Raw genomic sequence first — 20,629 nt, forward strand, 5'->3', positions numbered from 1 at the left:
CTTCTCCCTAGCCGTGAGTTTCTCTCCATTTTCTGCACCATTTTCTCCACCACTCCTCATCCATTTCCATAATCCCCCAATCCATTCAACACACCAACAACATCCCTTAGTCCTTGTGCCACAATAAAGAGGAAGATAAGAGGGCCTAAACGTTCATACAATTCAAGTTTGAGTTGTTGGAATGTTTACGCGTTTCTTTGATTTCAATGTTTAAATTCAATTCTCTTTGTTTTGTAATATGAGGAATGGAAGAGAAGAGTGCCTAAACGTTCATACAATTCAAGTTTGAGTTGTTGGAATGTTTAGGTGTTTCTTTGATTTCAAAGTTATGAGGAACTAAACCCTTTTTGGCTAGGGGTGATTTCAATACCATGATTATTTATGTAATATGAATTGATGAATTCCGGTTATGAACTCTTGATTCGTGAATGCAATTGGCTTAACTATTTGATGATTAACTTATTTGTGTTTGTTGATTGAGGGTCGACACTTAATTAGCATGCATGAATATGTGGCTAAAGTTTAAGAAGGTTTCACATAATCGTTACTAACTTATACTTGAAAGTAGTGAAGGTCGCTTGTCACGATCGCGTTAAGTTTAATTCTTAGCATGAGTAACATGATGTCATAGTTGCAAATGCTTTGTCAATGCTTATGGTTTTCATTATTCTTAATGATCTTCGATTGTATCTCTATTATGATGACATGTAGGGAACTTTTGAGAATATTTTGGGTTGTCGAATGATGCCATCCAATCCAATAATATAAGGAAAATCTGAGGGTTAACTAGTGATGTCACGGTTAATTTGGGGCATTGTCGTTCATAATTCAATGAAGGAATAACTGGAAATTGATTCATATGCATAAATATCATGTGTGGAGAAAGAACCTCTAGCTAATTCACCAACCATCTTATTTCATCAATTACATTCTGTCTAGTTATTAACTTGTTTCATTATTTCAATTTTCGTCAAACCTCAATCCCCCTTTTGCTTTAATGTTCAATATAGTTAAAAATCAATTTAGTTTGTGTTTTCAAAGCATTTTGATTCTTTTGGTTTGTCTTAGTGTTTTAACGTTTAGTTTCACATTCTTTGAGTCTAGTTTAGTGTTTTATATTGTTTTTACGTTTTTAAGTCAATTTAGAAGGTTTTAGCAAGCCCTCCTAATCCCCGGTCTAGAACGATCCCTCACTTATCCATTCTACTACAATTGTCAAACGAGGATTTAATTTGAGTGTCAAGTAATTCTTGCATCAAATTTTGGCGCGTTGCCGGGGATTAGCAACTTTGCTAGTCCCTTGTCTTTATTTTTATTTATTTATTTTTTTTGTTTTTCTTATTTCAGATTCTTAGTTTGTTTGTTTTCTTGTTTTTCAGGTACTGTGTATGACTCGTAGCTCTCGGCCTATTATAGAGAACATCTCCGACTTTGACGGTGATTTTGAACGCACTTTGAGGAGAACGAGGAGTCAACAAGAGCCACCACAACCTCCACCACAACCTGGGCTTGAAGAAGACGAAGTAGGTGTAGAAGAAAAGCCCACGGATCAGATTTTTGAAGAAGAACAAGCCATGGCAGGAGATAATAGAACTATCAAGGAGCTTTCGGCCTCGGGTTTGGATAATGCATTGCCTCTTTGTATCCAATACCCCACGGCTGCAGAGGGAAAGACTGAGGTGTTTGAACTCAAATCCAGTTTGTTACACCATATTCCGAAGTTCCATGGCTTGTCTATGGAAGACCCCAACAAACACTTGAAGGAGTTCGAGGTGGTTTGTTCGAGCATGACCCCCGTCACTGTGGATGAGAGTATATTGATGATGAAGGCCTTTCCATTTTCACTTATGGACAAGGCCAAAGATTGGCTCTACGAACTAGCCCCGGGAACTGTGACTTCGTGGGAGAGTATGAAGCGTGCTTTCTTGGAGAAATTCTTCCCTACTTCGAGAGTGATTCTCCTACGGAAGAAAATTAGCGGTATTCAACAGAATCATGGTGAGACATTCCCGGCTTATTATGAGCGCTTCAAGGGCCTTGTAGCTTCATGTCCTCAACATCAAATGAAGGAGGAACTTCTCCTTCAATATTTCTATGAGGGCCTCCTTCCTATCGAACGTCAAATGCTTGATGCATCAGCGGGAGGAGCATTGGTGGACAAAACACCAAGGGATGCCAAGATTCTCATAGCCAACCGAGCGCTCAACGCTCAACAATATGAAGGAGTGGGCCAAAGGGAAGCCCCACGGCAACAAAGTGTAAATGAGGTGAGTGCTATTTCTGAAATTCAATCACAACTTGCTAATCTTACTTCTCTTGTTTCTCAGGTTGTGATTGGTCCAAAAGCACAAGAACACCAAGTTTGTGGCGTGTGCTCAATTCAAGGGCATCCATCCGACAAGTGCCCTCAACTAATCGAGACTGGTGGGTGGGAATCTGCCAATGCAATTGGTTTCCAAGGACAAAATCAAAACAACCCATACTCGAACACTTACAATGCCGGATGGAGGGACCATCCAAACTTCAAATGGAGGGAGCCACAACAAGCTGCCCAACAAGGAGGATTTAGGCCAAACCCCCCTGGTTTTTATTCCAAGCCGTATGCACCCCAACAACCCCAACAACCTTCGGCATCATCTCATTCAGGTACGTCCTTGGAAACTGATCAAGCTATGCAATTACTAACCTCTATTTCGCAGGGGTTGCAAAATCAAAACAACCGGATAGCAAATAACGAGAAGGAGATGATGGATATGAAGAAACAAATAGGGCAGATTTCTGAGTTCCTTGGACAGATTAGAGAGCCAGGAAAGCTTCCTAGCTCAACCACAGTCAATCCAAAGGGAGAATTCGAATCCGCCAAGGCCATCACCCTAAGGGGTGGAAAAGAAGTTGGGACCGAGCTAAACAATCCCAAATCTGCCCAGAAAGTAGATGAAGAGACGACACAACCTGAGGAAGTGTCTAGCTCACCCACGGCAAGGGTGAAAAACCCAATGCCGCAGGCCCCCAATCACCCTAACTCGGCCAAATCAGGTAATTTAAGTTCAAATTCATGTACTTCACGTCCTAATCTGCCCAATGTACCTTTTCCTCGCAGGTTCATGCAAGATAAAAAGGAAGAAAGCGAGAAGGACATTCTTGAAACGTTCCGGAAGGTGCAAGTGAACATACCGCTTCTCGATGCAATCAAACAGGTTCCAAAGTATGCTAAATTCCTCAAGGACCTATGCAATACAAAGAGAAGAAGGGCAAACAAAGAGGTAGTAAAGGTAAGCGAGAATGTGTCCGCTGTTTTGCAACGTAAACTGCCTACCAAGTGCAAAGACCCCGGTAGTTTCACGATTCCTTGTGTGATTGGACATAATCGTTTTGAACATGCCATGCTTGATTTAGGTGCATCCATAAATGTCATGCCTTATTCTATTTATGCATCTATGAATTTGGGTGAATTAAAACAAGATGGTGTAATTATACAATTGGCCGATCGTTCTAACGCGTATCCAAAAGGAGTTTTGGAAGATGTGCTTGTGCAGGTGAACCATTTAATTTTTCCGGCTGATTTCTACGTCCTAGACATGGAAGATTCGGCACACTCTCCATCATCACCACTCTTACTTGGACGACCTTTCATGAAAACAGCTCAAACCAAGATTGATGTGGCCAAAGGAGCAGTCACTATGACCTTTGGTGGTGATATGATTAACTTTAAGATTCCTGAATCGATTGATGATACTAATGATGTTCGTTCTTGTTGTGCCATGATGCGAGATTTATACGCACACAAATTAAACCCTCTTTTTGTCAATTGTAGTATAAGTATAAGTAGGGATCGTTCTGGACCGGGGATTAGGAGGGATTGTTAATCACTTGGATTTTTGACTCAAAAACGTAAAAACAATATAAAACACTAAACTAGACTCAAAGAATGTGAAACTAAACGTTAAAACCTTAAGACAAACCAAAAGACTCAAAATTCTTTAAAAACACAAACTAAATTGATTTCTAACTAATTTGACAATAAAGTAAAGGGGGGATTGTGTTTGGACGATATTAAATTAAATGGACAAATTGTAATTAAAGGCAAAACGTAAATATGAATGAGATGAAAATATTGATGATGGAATAGCCAAGGGGTTCATCTCCACACATGTTATACTTGCATACAAAATTGATTCTCAGTTGGTCTTTCGATAAATTATGGAACTCGACACTCCAAGTTAATTAGGTCCGCTTAAATTAACCTTCAAATTTCCCTAGAATCATTGAATTGGATGAATATGCATCGCAAACAAATTATTCCTAACAAGTTCTCTATATGAACAGCATGATAAAGATACAAGTTAGAATCATTACGTTCTTTGGAAATTATAAGCATCGACAAGGCATTTGTAACTATGAAAAGCATGATACTCGTGCCAAGAATTCATTTAACACGATTGTTTATAAGCAACCTCCACTACTTGTGAATATAAGTTCATAACGATTAGGTGAAATTCACTTATATTCTAGCGTCATATTTATGCATGAAAATTAAGCGCGCATTCTTAATAAACATTCATAAATAAGTTATCAATCAAACGGTTAAACAAATTGAATCCAACATTCATGAAATCCCAACCAAAAGTAATCAATTCATATTGCAAGTATAACCATGGTTTCGAATCACCCCCTAGCTAACTAGGGGGATTTAGCCTCTCATGTTCACAAAAAGAGAATTACAAATGAATTTAAACATAAAGCACAAAGGATTGATTACACCTAGAACGCCCAACGAATCCACGTGAATTGGTGCGCGTCGAAGCTCCTCTTTCCTCTTCTCCTTCTGCGGCAGATTGGTTAAATGGATGATTTGGATGTTATTTTGGGTTGGGGATGGATTTAGGGAGGATTGGTGGTGTAGGAAAGTGTGTAAGGTGATGTGTAGAGGTGTGGAATGGAAGAAAAAATGGAATGGGAAGCTACGGCCGAGAATGGAAATTATGGGATATGGCACGGCTTATTGAGTGAATAATGTGTGAAAAGTTTGGTGGAAAGGCTGCACGGTTTTTAGGTTATGGAATGCTGAAATTGATGGGAAAAAGCACGGATGATTTAAAAATGGAAAGTGATAGTTAGGTGGAATGGTGGATGAATCATTAGGGTTAGTGCCATGCACGGATTGTTTTCTTTTTGGTTTATTAGGGTTAATGGCTGATTTGTTATAGGTTAGTGGAATGCACGGATGAAGTGGATGTTTGTTTAAGGGATGGTGGAAGGGAAAAGGTAATGCACGGGTTTTGGGGGGATATGAATGGGATAATGGGAAATGGACGGTTTGAATGGGAAGTGGATGGCTTAATGTGGATGGTGGGAGATAATGGATAATGCATGGAATATTAGGTTAGAAAAATGGCAGATTATTTTAGGGTGAATGGATGCCACGGTTTTGGTTAGAATATGGAGGAATATGGTGGAATAAAATGGGATGAAAGTGTAATGGAATTAATGGGATTTTTGGGTGCATAATCAAATGGTTTATTAGGGTCCAATCTTAATGGGAGGCCACGGCTAGAAAGGCAAAATAGGTTTTGTGGCTAAAGTGCCTATAAGGCCGTCAAAGTGGCTAGAAAATACGGACGTTTAAGTTTAGGAAAGGTAACCAAAACGGGAAACTTAGGGTTAACTTTCCTAAAATAGGAAACCTTGTTTGAGTAGGATTCCTCGTTTTGGTAAGAATTCATCGTTGGAGTAGGATTTCATCGTTTCTTCAAGTCTTCAACTCATTCGTTCCTCTTTCGCTCCAAAAGGCTCCAATTTGCATCTTCTTGCATACTTTGGCCTTATAATCTGAAAATACATAAAAGTGGCCTTAAACACTAAAACAACTAAGTAAACACAACATAAATGCACGAGAACAAGCTAATTAAGTCGCATGAATATGCTCCTATCATGCCATTAATGTAATTGAACACATAGGGACGGAGTATTCAACAAAGATCAAGAAGGAGGTTTCTCGAACTACCACCGAGAAGGAACTTGGAGTAGAGCACAAGGAATGCACGGCTCCAACCTTGAAAGCACCACAATTGGCCATGAACAACCCTTGTGCATCCGTCCATTGTGCTACCACTTCTTTGTCGTACAAAGGTAAGCCACCTATTCCAAATTCGATTCCCATTTCAACTAATAGGTTGTTACCTCGTGTGGTGCAGGTACCTAATCGAATTCAACGTCGTGGGAGAATTCGTGTTGATGTAGAAAAGCAAAACACAACAATAAGAAAGGATCATTATCCCACTCCATTCAAGGACCCAAAACATGAAGTGGTTCGTCAGACAGATTGTAGTTGCACCCCTCCATGCCGTGGGGTTCCATAAACCTTCAAGGGAGCATCGTCCGGCTGTACGACGTTAAAGCAAGCGCTACTTGGGAGGCAACCCAATACAGTAAATAAAACTTTTGCTTGTTCATTGATTTTTTTCGATAAATTACAATTGTATCTAAACATGGCAGAAAGATGGAGCCTTTACAAAGGTTGTGTACGTAAGGCCCCACTACGTGGCAACACTCTTGGAGCAAGAGGCATCGGAGCATGAGGCATCGGAACAGGAGGTCTCGGAGCAGAAGGCATTGGAGCAAGAGGCATCGGAGCGGAAGGCATAGGAGCGGGAGGCACCGAAGATAGATCATTCAAGGTCCCAAACCTTGGTGGAACGCTGGATGACCCAGGAAAGAGGTGCCTCTGGAAGAAAGCTGCAAGCCTTTGACGGTCATCAAGCTCATCAAGTTTCCTCTTCATGCCTGACGAATAATTGTTGGCAAGCACGTGCAAACTTCGGTTCTCGTACTTAAGCTGTTTGATCTCCTGCTTAAGACTCTCCACCTCCGCCATCAAGGATTCAACCTGACGGGAGCGAGCAAGAAGGCGTTGGCCCATGTTGGACACAGAGCCAGCGCACTGAACACTCAGAACCAGGGATTCTTGAACGGCCAACTCATCGGACCGTCCTGAAAGCAGCTGACTGTCTTTGGGAGTGAGGAGGTTCCGAGCCACTATCGTAGCCGTTATGGGATCCGTCATCACAGAGTCCTCATCTGTAAGAGGGCCATGGGAAGATAAGAAAAACGGGCACCATACCTTACCCTGACGAGGCGCGACCGGGTCACTGCTTAGACTCAAATCTAAGCAAATGTTCGATGGGTTGGATGAGCTAGCCATTGTTCAAGAAGTTAAAAGAAAAGGGTTGGATGGAGGAAAATCTCGACGGGCCGAAGATGATTTTTGGGAAGTCTTCAAAGTGTGCAGATAGAGGTGATCGATCACCTCTATTAAAGGAGATGCGTTCACCGATTCAGAAATGAAGAGACGCCACTCTTCAAAACCGGATTTCCCGGCGTAAAGATCGCCAGCTCTTCAGACGCAATCCAGGCTTTTCAGAAAGCGTGTGCAAATTTGTCAAAAGTTCCCAGCTTTTCAGACGACGCGTGGAAGGTGAGAAATCAGCTGCACACTTTAGCCGACAAACGTGGGTGACAAAGCCGAAAGCTCCCGGCTTTCCAGAAAGCGAGTGCAATTTTGTCAAAAGCTCCCGGCTTTTCAGAAGACGCGTGCCACTTTATCAAAAGCTCCCAGCTTTTCAGAAGACGCGTGGAGGACATTGCCGCATCCGCACTGCCATTTGCCATTACAATTCCTATATACATCAACCTTCATGGCAAGGCATACACCCACAAATGCATAATTTTCCTTCTCGGCCGAAAATGTAAGCTGCAACCAACCCTCTCAAACATGCTCAGATTTCTCCTTCTCTTGAGAACACACTTTCAAACATGGATGTATCCCCCAAAGAAGATACCAAATGCCTGCAGTACGAATGAGGAAGAGGAAACGGTGGATCGAAGCATGTGGATTCATTTGCTGCCTCTTCGAAAGCAAAGGTATCTCATATCATCAAGGGCAAAAGCAAAGGTATCTCATATCATGCTCTTTCCCTGTCTTTTCCTTTGTCCTTGATATTACTTGCATGGCAAAGTTAAAGAAGCAATCAGCCGGCACTTGGAGTCTATCTGGACTCTATTCCCTGGTTGCTTACCTAGCTTTGCTGAGCTATCCTCTAACCCTCTTCAATACGAATTGGAGAGATTGAACAAAGAAACAGATAAGAGGAGGAAGCTCAGACCTTCGGGGGAGACCAAAGGAAGCCTGCTGCCCAGTTCAAGAGTAGCACAAAGGAAAATCAACGATGGGAGCAGCGCAGTTCAAGAGTAAGCCTGTGGAATCACAAAGATCCAAGCCTCACTGCAATCACCAAGGAGAAGATAGAACGAAAACTCCATAACCAGATTTGCATCTCTAAACTCTTCTCTTTGTTAGATACATTCTGCCATGTTTAGTATGTGTAATTGCTGTTTATATGTTTGTTTGTGTTTAGTGTGGTTTTTAACATTGAGGACAATGTTTGTTTTAAGTGTGGGGGAGTTACTAAAGTGTTTTGATGCAAATTCGTAGGGTTTTATCCACCATAACTTCAAATGTTGTTTCTTGCTGTTTTTAAGTGTGTTTAGTGTGTTTTGACTTAAAAATTCGAAAATCACATAAAAATTTGAAAAACATGTTTTGAAAAGCCTAAAAAGAGTGGTTTGAGTCGTTTTTGTGTCGTAGGTCACCTTCCAACACAATGATAAGGATTTGGTTTCTAATTGCATGACTGTTGAAAAGAGTTATAAACATGGAGAAAAGTTTGATTTACTCTTGGTATATGCTTGGTTATGGTTATAATGTATGACTTCACATGCAATCATAAAAGAAAAAAAAATTAGTTATGTAACATGCTTGAAGGAAGGAACTCAAACAAACGCTACAACCCTGAGAGACTTGAGCCTATAACGTTCTTTAGAGAGTATAATCTGTGATTTCTTGTTTTCTAAAGTTGTTGCATGATCTCATTATTCTTTGCTTGGTTACTACTTAGAAGGCGTTTCATCATATAGTTCCAAATGCTAGAACTCATGCCCATTTCATTCAAAGCATGTTAATGATTTACATAACATATTCAAGATGAAGTTGTGTAATTGCCACCATAGCCAAATAACCTCACTTCCCATATTTCGTATATGTTGTAAGTTTTACCCCCGTTAAGCTTTGTTTAGCCTTTATTCTTTGTCAACCCACATTATCCTCACCTAGCCTAGTTTAGGACAATCCACACCTTTGTTCTTAGAAGATAGTGAGCATGACTTAAATGAATTCCTTTTGAGTTACATTATGCAAGAAAATGAGTGTGGGAGAAGGAATGCTTGTTCTTAAGTATGTTTTGAGTTTCAAAAGAAAAGAAAAACAGAAAAGAAAAGAAAGAAAGAAAAAAGAGCTTGAAAAAAATGAAAGAATGAGTGATTGAAGTAAGGGCTCAAAACACCAATTCTGGCCCTAAATTGTCCCCCTTTTTGTTCCAAAGTTGAGTTTTCATTCAAAAGTGAATTCTAAGTTGATTCAATTGCCTTGCTCACTATTTCTTTAAGAACCTTTGTTTTCCATATCCCTTCTTTGTTATCCACACGCCCCAAGCTTCATTACAACCCGTGACTTCAATCTTGAGTGTTATGTGTTTCAATTTGTGGAGTTTGAACTTGGTATGAGCATATGGTGTCACTGGTTCTCGCGTCTAAGTAGTAGCATTCCATTCATGAGATCATAATCTAAACATGCTTATTAACTCCAAAAATTGCGTTCTTTGTGATACATATATGTGAGTGTTCGTTTTCATGTTTACATCAATCTTCTCACATATGACTAGATTAGGGTGTGTAGTTAGAAAATCTGAGTGAAAATTGAGTGCATATCTTGTAAGGAATTGAGCAAATTCTCTAAGGCATGTTACTACATTCAAAACATGGTTTTAAATGCTTAATTGTGAACTAGTATGCGGTGACTATGATTAAGAATGTACTTAAGGGTAAAGATGGCTAAATTCTGTGGGAATAATAATTTTTAACTTGTCATGTGCATTGGAAATCCCTGAAACGATTGTTGGAAGGTGTAGGTTGTGTTTTACATGTTTAGTGTCGTTTTGTTTATTTGTTTTTATTCTGTTTTGCTCGAGGACTAGCAAAAGATAAGTGTGGGGGAGTTTGATAGGAGCATATTTAGGCGACTTACTTAGCTTGTTTTCATGCATCTATGTTGTTAATTCATAGTTGTTTTAGTAGTTTAAGCCATTTTCGTGTGTTTTTAGGTTCATATGGCTAAGGAAGCAAAAAGATGCATTTTGGAGCATTTTGGAGCAAAATTGGGCTTGGAATGGATAGCATATGATTGGAGCCAAAGTGTTGGACGAATTTGAAGGCCTTGTATTCATTTTAGACATAAAACAAAGGGCCTAGCCCATTCTCTCTTAAACCAACCCCAAGGCCATGCATTTCCTTCCAATTCCAAAGCCCACAATCACTTCAATGCCATGCAAAGAACCATCCATTCCATCAAAAACAATCCATCAATTCACATGCAAAACCACCATTAACACACATGCACCCAAACAAAGCCAACCTAGCTAACCCTACATGTATTCTTTATGCAACTCTTCATCATTCCACCATTCATTCTTTATTCCACAAACAAGTCACATGCATTTCCACCTTCCTACTTCATCATTTCACCACATTCTCCCTCTTTAACTCATTTCATTATTCATTCACTTTGCATTCATTCAATTCCACCCCACATGCACCCTTTATTCTTCATCATTGCAACCATGGCACATTTACACCAACAAAACAACTCCCATGCCATGGCCTACTCATATTCTCATTTCCTTTCCAACATCTCACATGCATTTCCACCTTCCTACTTCATCATTTCACCACATTTTCCCTTTTATTTCCACATGCAATTCTTCATCATTGCAGCCACAAACACCTTAAACAAATAGCCATATACATCTCCACTCCTCCTATAAATACCCTTGCATTCATTCATTCACAAATCATCTCATTTCATACACAACACACCACAAACACTTCCATCTTCTCCCTAGCCGTGAGTTTCTCTCCATTTTCTGCACCATTTTCTCCACCACTCCTCATCCATTTCCATAATCCCCCAATCCATTCAACACACCAACAACATCCCTTAGTCCTTGTGCCACAATAAAGAGGAAGATAAGAGGGCCTAAACGTTCATACAATTCAAGTTTGAGTTGTTGGAATGTTTACACGTTTCTTTGATTTCAATGTTTAAATTCAATTCTCTTTGTTTTGTAATATGAGGAATGGAAGAGAAGAGTGCCTAAACGTTCATACAATTCAAGTTTGAGTTGTTGGAATGTTTAGGTGTTTCTTTGATTTCAAAGTTATGAGGAACTAAACCCTTTTTGGCTAGGGGTGATTTCAATACCATGATTATTTATGTAATATGAATTGATGAATTCCGGTTATGAACTCTTGATTCGTGAATGCAATTGGCTTAACTATTTGATGATTAACTTATTTGTGTTTGTTGATTGAGGGTCGACACTTAATTAGCATGCATGAATATGTGGCTAAAGTTTAAGAAGGTTTCACATAATCGTTACTAACTTATACTTGAAAGTAGTGAAGGTCGCTTGTCACGATCGCGTTAAGTTTAATTCTTAGCATGAGTAACATGATGTCATAGTTGCAAATGCTTTGTCAATGCTTATGGTTTTCATTATTCTTAATGATCTTCGATTGTATCTCTATTATGATGACATGTAGGGAACGTTTGAGAATATTTTGGGTTGTCGAATGATGCCATCCAATCCAATAATATAAGGAAAATCTGAGGGTTAACTAGTGATGTCACGGTTAATTTGGGGCATTGTCGTTCATAATTCAATGAAGGAATAACTGGAAATTGATTCATATGCATAAATATCATGTGTGGAGAAAGAACCTCTAGCTAATTCACCAACCATCTTATTTCATCAATTACATTCTGTCTAGTTATTAACTTGTTTCGTTATTTCAATTTTCGTCAAACCTCAATCCCCCTTTTGCTTTAATGTTCAATATAGTTAGAAATCAATTTAGTTTGTGTTTTTAAAGCATTTTGATTCTTTTGGTTTGTCTTAGTGTTTTAACGTTTAGTTTCACATTCTTTGAGTCTAGTTTAGTGTTGTTTTTACGTTTTTAAGTCAATTTATAAGGTTTTAGCAAGCCCTCCTAATCCCCGGTCTAGAACGATCCCTCACTTATCCATTCTACTACAATTGTCAAACGAGGGTTTAATTTGAGTGTCAAGTAATTCTCGCATCAGATGTAAATGAATCTTTTGTTTACTAGGTTTACAAAAGATTAGTGGGAGTTAATCATATTCCTAAATTTGAATATATATACATGATATATATTAATTTTGAAAATGAAAGGAATTCTTCATCGTTAAAGTTATGACTTTAAACATTCTATAATGATAGAATGTATATGGGAGACATAGTCTATATACATGGGATGGAAATCTATAATGATAGATTTCAAGATATAATTGGATTATATCAATCCCTAAAATAGACAAGAGATGCTAGGAAGTTGCTCATTTGATGATAAACTTCAATTAGAATGATAATTCTAGTGAGACTAGGAAGTTGTTCTTCTCAAAGGGAATGTACCCTTTGACTCCCAAAGAAATAATGCGTAAATAGAATCCTTTATGCATACGCAGAAAGGTGATTTATGTATTACATATTGTATGAAAACATTGATATAAGTTGTACCTAGAACGGTACAAGATGATATCAGTGCAAGCCCAGGATCAGAACCATGGCAACTGTCAAGTGAATCCTTAGGTATTTAAGAAATACTAAGGATGGATTCCTCAAGAATGAGGAAGAATTAGAGTAACGTAATGGAAGCGTAAATGAATTAGATTATGAATCTAATCCATCATAGAATATCTCTTCATTATGAATGAAGTGATAATGAGATATCTCTTTATTATGACTAAAGAGATATTTGGGTGGAAACGTTAAAAGTAATGACTTTAATGTGTTCCATCATGTATGCAAAATATATTGCCATATAGAAGCTTACAACATTATTGTTTGGATGGGAAAGTTCATTTATGAACTCTCCATTCGGTTCCAACCAGAAAGTGTATGACACTAATGGGGCGATAGCTCAAGCCAAGGAATCAAGGTCTCATCAAGGTCCGAACTCAAATGAGAGACTGAACCACATGATTGAGAATCATGTATAATGGTGACGTCGTTATTCTCAAGGTTGCTTCTATGGATAACATATAGAGAATGAGTTGGTGTGTATGACATCAAGACAAGTACGTAGGTGCTCAGTAGAGAATGAGTTCACTGAACACGATCAACGAAGAGTTCTCATATTCATGTCACATGAGAACTCATGGTTGGGATAATGCAAAGTAGTCCTTTGACCTGAGGCATCACAGCTGTTTTATGGTTAGGTACTTGATCTTTGATTATGTCAAAGTCACTCTATCAGGGTGTCCACGGCATCGTCGGGGTTAAGCCACTTAGCCATGGAGGCAAGTGAATGCGCAACAAGGGATCTCTAACCTTCAAACTGTTTGAGGGAGAATACTATATGATATGATTTAGAATCTCTGGCCAGAGTATGAATGAGATGTTGGAATGCGTTCCAGATCACAATCAAGGTAATCATATAAGTACAAGATTCACATTGGATAATAGACATGAATAAACTATCAAACCAAACAATGTGGTCAAGAGTATTGTATTAGAGAAAGACCGTATTGCATTTGTAATCCTAAAACTGAATAGGTTCTCCACCTCTTCTGATTAGCTTGGGTAACCATGACATGCTGCTAGGCGTCAACCATGGTTTGTGGAAGCCCTAAAAGTGTATTATCACTAACGGGAGAATTGAAAGTAAGTTTCAATTCACAATCGATTAGAAAGAGTTTTAATCGCCCACTGCCTCGCTAAAAGGAACCTAATGGATCGTTCACCGAGTAAGGTAGAGTTTGAAGAAACAACGGAGATGAGTAAGAATAATTAAATGGTTTAATTATTTATCTAAGGCTAGGATTAATTAATATGTTAATTAATCAAACGAATAAGTTCGTTAAAGACCTCGGGTTAGTTTTGGGCCGCAAGGCCCAATGGGATTTGAATATCAAGCCCATTAACTCAAGTTGTATGACAACTTGAATAAACAAAGGGCTTGAAAGCCCAATAAACCTATAGGTCGGCCATGTGTAAAAGAATAGGGCTTTTGGTCCATTAGGTCACTTATTTGAAGGGACTATATAAAGGACTTTATAGCCTAAAATTTACTAAGGGTTATTTTTGGGGGAAAGGATGAGAACACAAGCTCTCCTTTCTCTCTAAAATTTCGGCCAACCTTGGAGGGATCATCTAGCAATCAAACTCCTCCAATGTCACTCATTTCTTCTTCATTATGCCTTGGTGATGAATAATTAGAGGTTCTCAATTTTGGGAACTTGGAGAAACCTTTTCATCCATCCAAATCCATGGATTTAAGATGCAAGGAATGAAGGCCCTCTCTTTGGGTGATTAGCCTTTGCTTATGCAAAGAGGAATCTACAAAGGTATTGATTTCTCAACTCACTTTGTTTTGAGTTGAGTCTTGGTTCACCTATCTACTAGGCTTTGAATTTCATGGGTAAATGTTTTGTTTTAAGTGCATACAAGCATGATTCCGCCTTTAATTGTTAATTGCATGTTATTGATGTTGCTTAAATGAACATGTTTTTCACAAATTTTCCTTCACTTACTTGTGCGTCTGCAGCACCAAACATACATATATGCAACTACTAATGCATAAATAAATAGGCAACCGCTATGCATGGCATTTAAAACATATAAACACTCTATTTCATTTTCTGGGAAAAACCACAAGTATATAGGTATATACGGAAAACCAAAAGCCCACTCACTGATATGTGGAAAGGTCATAAACCCCTTGCCTCAAGTGACTACGCTCGTGCTCCGGATGGGTCTCACCTATATGGAAAACAACTATGAAAACGTCAATTTAAAGCACATAACCAAAACTAGGTAATAACTTCTCATACAATGCTCAATGGGGTGTGTGAATAACCAACGTGATCTACTCAACCTTACGAACATCCCCATATTTTAAAAATAATTTTTGGACTACCCAAGCACCGCCATGCGCGGGCACGTGCCGGGCACACATGTGGTAACTCTAACGGCGTTAGGGAATATTCCATCCAAAAATGTAATATACCGTTATATATACCCTGATGCCGTTAGTATATTCCGTCAAAATTGATGGAATATTCCTTGTCTTCTTTAGTGAGTCACGCCGGCCGCCGCCGTTCGCCACCTTTAGCCGCCGTCAGCGCTGCCGTCTGCAACACGAATTCTCGCTGAAAACTGGAAAATTTTCAAAACTTCATATCTTCTTTATTTCTCAACCAAATTCCATGAAATTGGTACCAAAATGAAGCTTCCAACAAGTAGAACAAAACCTTACCACTTTCAAGCCCTGAAATTCACGGAATCTCGCTGGAGAAACCACAAAATTTTGGCCAAACCTGCAACTCGCCACTCCAGGCCTTCCCGACGTCCAATTTTTTCCAAAATGATATTCCGAACTTCGTGAGAGTATTTAGAAGCTTCCTATGACCTTAGAAACTTCTAAAACCCCCACGATCACGTGTGCATGAAAGTGCACAAAATTGGGGTTCCCTGGTTCTTAGGTTTTCAAGGGTTTCACGTCCAACCAACACCACCAATCGACTCCTGAGCTCGAAGGGAGTCCAAAAACACCAACAATGGTCACAATCCGTGCCAGAAATGGTTGAATGGAAGCTCATCCGTACGAGTTGTAAGGAAAATGGAATGATGTCCGAGAGAGAATAGAGAGAGAGTCACATGAGTGTGTGGTATAGGTGTGTGTGTGTGTGTGTGTGTGTGTGTGTGTCATGTAGAGTCAACCACCAAAAACAACTAAACAACACCCCACAACACCAATTAACGTCCAAGGGCATTTTAGTCTTTTCGCACCTACGATACAAATAATTCGGGACAAGCTGTCATAAATTTAATTAAAAATAATTAAATAAATTGGCAAAGAAAAGAAAACAAAGGAAAATAGTTTTGAAAACCAAATTGTAAAAGCCTAGGGTTCTGCCGTCCCCTTAACAATCATATGTACATTTACCAATTACTTATGAATTACCCATGCAACTTTGAAGGTTAGGTTTTCCTAATGCATTTTCTACTCGTGGTATTCAAGTTAAAACGTATATCAAACATGCAATCCGTTCGTTGTATTCAGATAAAATATAAACATGCATGACTCATTATGCTTTGTGAAAACCCTTTGAAAAATCATGCAACCCTAAGACATGGTATTCATCCTAGGTGAAATTACAACTATCAACCACAAGAAGCAATACTAAATTCCCGGTGCTATTTCGACCGAATTGCATCTGATTACTTATTTAAACATCATAATGGTAGCTAAGCATTAAGATATAGAGACAGTTTAAAGCACAGTAATTAATAATTCAAAGCACGCATGCATAATATCATAAGCAATTAAATAAAAACTACATATTCACGCTAAGGCTTAAGGCATCGCCCTAGCAAACAAAAATTAGCTACTAGCAACCATAAAATAAAAGGAATTTATTGAAGTAGAAAAAGCATAGAAAACACCTTCAAAATACAAAGCGTCAAAGCCTAGCTAAATTCTCCACTTATGTTAGACCTAACATTCATGTCATGTTTCTTGTGTTCATGTCGTTTTCGTGTCATACCCGATAGCTTAACAGGTCGTGTCGTGTAATACCTGTTAAAGTAAACAGATAATATGACCCGACCTGAAATCAACCCATTAATATTATCAGGTAATATGACCTGACCCGTTACCCGTTAAGAAAAATATATTTTAAATCAATAAAAATGAAAATGAAAAACATAATTTGACCCAAAAAAATGTAAAACATAATACTAAATTAGTATATACATACTAAATTTCGGAGTTGAACCCTTTATGAAAGTTGAAAAGCTTTTCATTACGAGTGATTACATTTTTCACACTTTTACAATAATTATTATTAATTTTATTAATTTTGCACTCAAATAGAAAATAATGTTCATGAGATTTGGAGGGTTTTAAAAATCTAAACAAGCATGTAATCATCGTCTAAGTGTTGAGGATGCAATTATGAACGTTTATTATGCTTTCACGTCTTTCAGACTTATACATTAATGATTATGAATTTTGTTTATTTTGAACTCCCTTAAAAATACTATTCATGGGAGTTTGTATGGTTTTAAAAATTCAAACGATCATATACCCATTCTCAAAGCGTAGAGGATGCGATTACGAGCGTTTGTATATTTTTTTTCATATTTTTAGCATATGTAAATTAATTATTATAATTTTTTTATGTGTTTGGTATTTTTAAATTACTTGATATTTTTATTTTTAATGTGTTTTATGATTTTTAATCTCAATCTTTGCCTATAATATACTATAAAAATAAATAAATAAAACTTAAATTTTAAAATTTATATAGAATAATAACTAATAAACAATATATGCATATTCATTATATCTATTGCATTTTATAGTAAGTTTTTTTAGTAGTTTAAAAAATTAAAATCATCAAAATAACTTTTTTCTTATCGTGTCAAAACATGTTACTCGCGTGTTTGATAGGAGCATATTTAGGCGACTTACTTAGCTTGTTTTCGTGCATTTATGTTGTTAATTCATAGTTGTTTTAGTAGTTTAAGCTATTTTCGTTTGTTTTTAGGTCTTAATGGCAAAGGGAGCAAGAAAGTGCATTTTGAGGCTATTTGGAGCATTTTTGGACATGGATTGGATAGCTTAATCATGGAGCAAAGAGGATGGACGAAATTGAAGCCTTGTATGCTCTTTAGGACATAAAACAAAGGGCCTAGCCCAATCAAACAATCCTTTGAGCCATGCAAAACGCCTAGCCCAATCAAACAATCCTTTGAGCCATGCAAAACGCCTAGCCTAATCAAACAATCCTTTGAGCCATGCAAAACCCCTAGCCCAATCAAACAATCCATCAAAGCCATGCAAAACCACCATTCACACACATGCACCCAAACACTTCCTTTGTCGTGCATTCCCAATCCCTTTCCAGCATTTCACATGCATTTCCACCTTCCTACTTCATCATTTCACCACATTCTCCCTCTTTAATCCACATGCATTCATCATCATTCACTCTAGTTTCAATTCACATGCAAACACATGCATTTCAAGCACCAAAACCTTGTTGCCGTGCCTTTCCCTTCCACTTTCCAGCCATTCCATTTCATTATTGCAGCCACCATTCACTCTTTAACTCACATGCATTCATCACCAACCAACCTAGTTGTCACTCATATGCATTCCCTTCAATAAATCAGCCAACACATGCATTTCCAACACAAAACACCTTCCTTGCCGTGCACTCCCACATGCATTTCCAGCTTTCCTCCTTGCAATTCCACATGCATTTCCAACCTAGCAACACCCCTTTAATCATTCCTAGCTGCAATTCACATGCTCTCCCATCCATTCTCTCCCTATATAAACCACACACACTTCATTCATTTGTCATTCAATTCACTCTCCATTCACCTCATTCCATTGTACATACCACAACACAAACACAACTTCCCCTTCTTGTCGTGGCCTTCCTATCCATTTCTGCACCATTCTCTCCTCCATTGCATCCATTTCCATAACTCCCCACTCCATTCCACACTTCCATTCTCCCAAAACACTATCCTTAGACCTTGTGCTACAACAAAGAGGAGGAGAAGAGTGCCTAAACGTTCATACAATTCAAGTTTGAGTTGTTGGAATGTTTAGGTGTTTCTTTTCCTCGATTTCAATGCTTAAATTTACTTATCTTTGTTTTGTACGTATGAGGAACTAAACCCCCCTTAGCTAGGGGGTGATTCGAAATACATGTTTATGCTTGCAATATGATTTGATTACTTCCAATTGCGTTTCATAAGTTGTGAATTCAATTTACTTAACTATTTGATTGATAACCTATTTATGTATGTTTATTGAGAGTGCACGCTTAATTTTCATGCATGAATATGACGCTAGAATATAAGTGAGTTTCACCTAATAGTTATGAACTTATATTCACAAGTAGTGGAGGTTGCTTATAAACAATCGCGTTAAGTAAATTCTTGGCATAAGTTTCATGCAATTCATAGTAACGAATGTCTCGTCAACACTTATGGTTTTCAAAGAACTTAATGATTCCTGCTTGTATCTCTATTATGCAATTCATGTAGGGAACTTGTGGGGAATGCTTTGGGTTGTCGTATGCAATCATCCAATTCATTAACTTAAGGAAAACTTGACGGTTAATTTAAGCGGACCTAATTAACCCGGGGTGTTGAGAATTCATGGTTTATTGAAAAGCAATTAGAAATCATTTTGTGTGCAAGTATAACATGTGTGGAGATGAACCCCTTAGCTAGCTTTCCATTCCATTCATTAAATCCAAATTCGTATTTACAATTTGTTTTCTTTGCAATCTATCCATTTTAGTTTAATCTCGTCCAAACCTCAATCCCCCCTATATTTTTTTTAAATCTTAGTCTTAATCTATCTTATTTTGTGTTTTTAAGTATTTTGAGTCTTTTGGTTTGTTTTGATGTTTTAAAGTTTAGTTTTGCATTCTTCGAGTTTAGTATAGTGTTTTAAACTTGTTTTTACGTTTTTGAGTCAAATCCAAGTGATTAACAATCCCTTCTAATCCCTGGTCCAGAACGATCCCTACTTATACTTATACTACAATTGACAAAAAGAGGGTTTAATTTGTGTGCGTATAATTCTCGCATCAGTGTTACTTTCGTGTAAACTTGTTAAGAACCTGTTATTAACGGGTTATTATTGCGTGACCCGATAATGACCCGAATCGTTATCGTATTGACTCGAAACCCATTATTTTCATATCGTTTACATGTCGTGTTAACAGGTCGTGTGAGAAATTGACAAGTCTAACGTACGTTCCCCCAATATTGCTTAGAGAACCCTAATGGCTAACAAGCCTTACTAATACTACTCTAATTAAAATCCTCCTAGCAAAAGGTCTTAGAATAAAACTAGGAAACATAATTAAATGATAAAACAGAAAATAAAAGGTTTCCTATTTGAACTAGAATTCGGAGTTCTCAGAAAATCATCCTTTGGACTAACCAAATCAACTCCGATTTGGTCCCAAAAGGTCTCTTTTGAAAGCTGAAGACGTCCTCTACAAATGATCAGAAGGAATATTCCTCAAAATACGCCATCTTGACCTCCAAAATACCCAAAACGTCCAAAAACATCAATTTGGAAAAGCTGCGCGTTGGGTCTTTATTTCATCTCCACGATCAAACGGCTTAGTAGAAAAATTTGGAATTTTGACACAATTATCTTGAAAGGCACAAAAACATCCTCCAATTGGCACTCCAAAATTCATTGTTTTGATCACTTTTTGCTCCAGAGAAAGTTGAATGTCTTACATTGAAAATACATAACAAAATATCAAAATTTTAGTAAAATAACTAATAAATTAATAGGATAAAATATAAGCTATAATATGGACTCCAACTTGTCCGATCTGCACATATCTCTTGAACGGCATGTTTTCAGACGATCTGAAAAAATCGAGGCA

This window comes from the organism of the source record quoted next, unplaced genomic scaffold (genome assembly GCF_019419815.1).
Source record: "Pyrus x bretschneideri cultivar Hongxiangsu unplaced genomic scaffold, Pyrus_bretschneideri_v1 Contig2, whole genome shotgun sequence".
Lineage (NCBI taxonomy): Eukaryota > Viridiplantae > Streptophyta > Magnoliopsida > Rosales > Rosaceae > Pyrus > Pyrus x bretschneideri.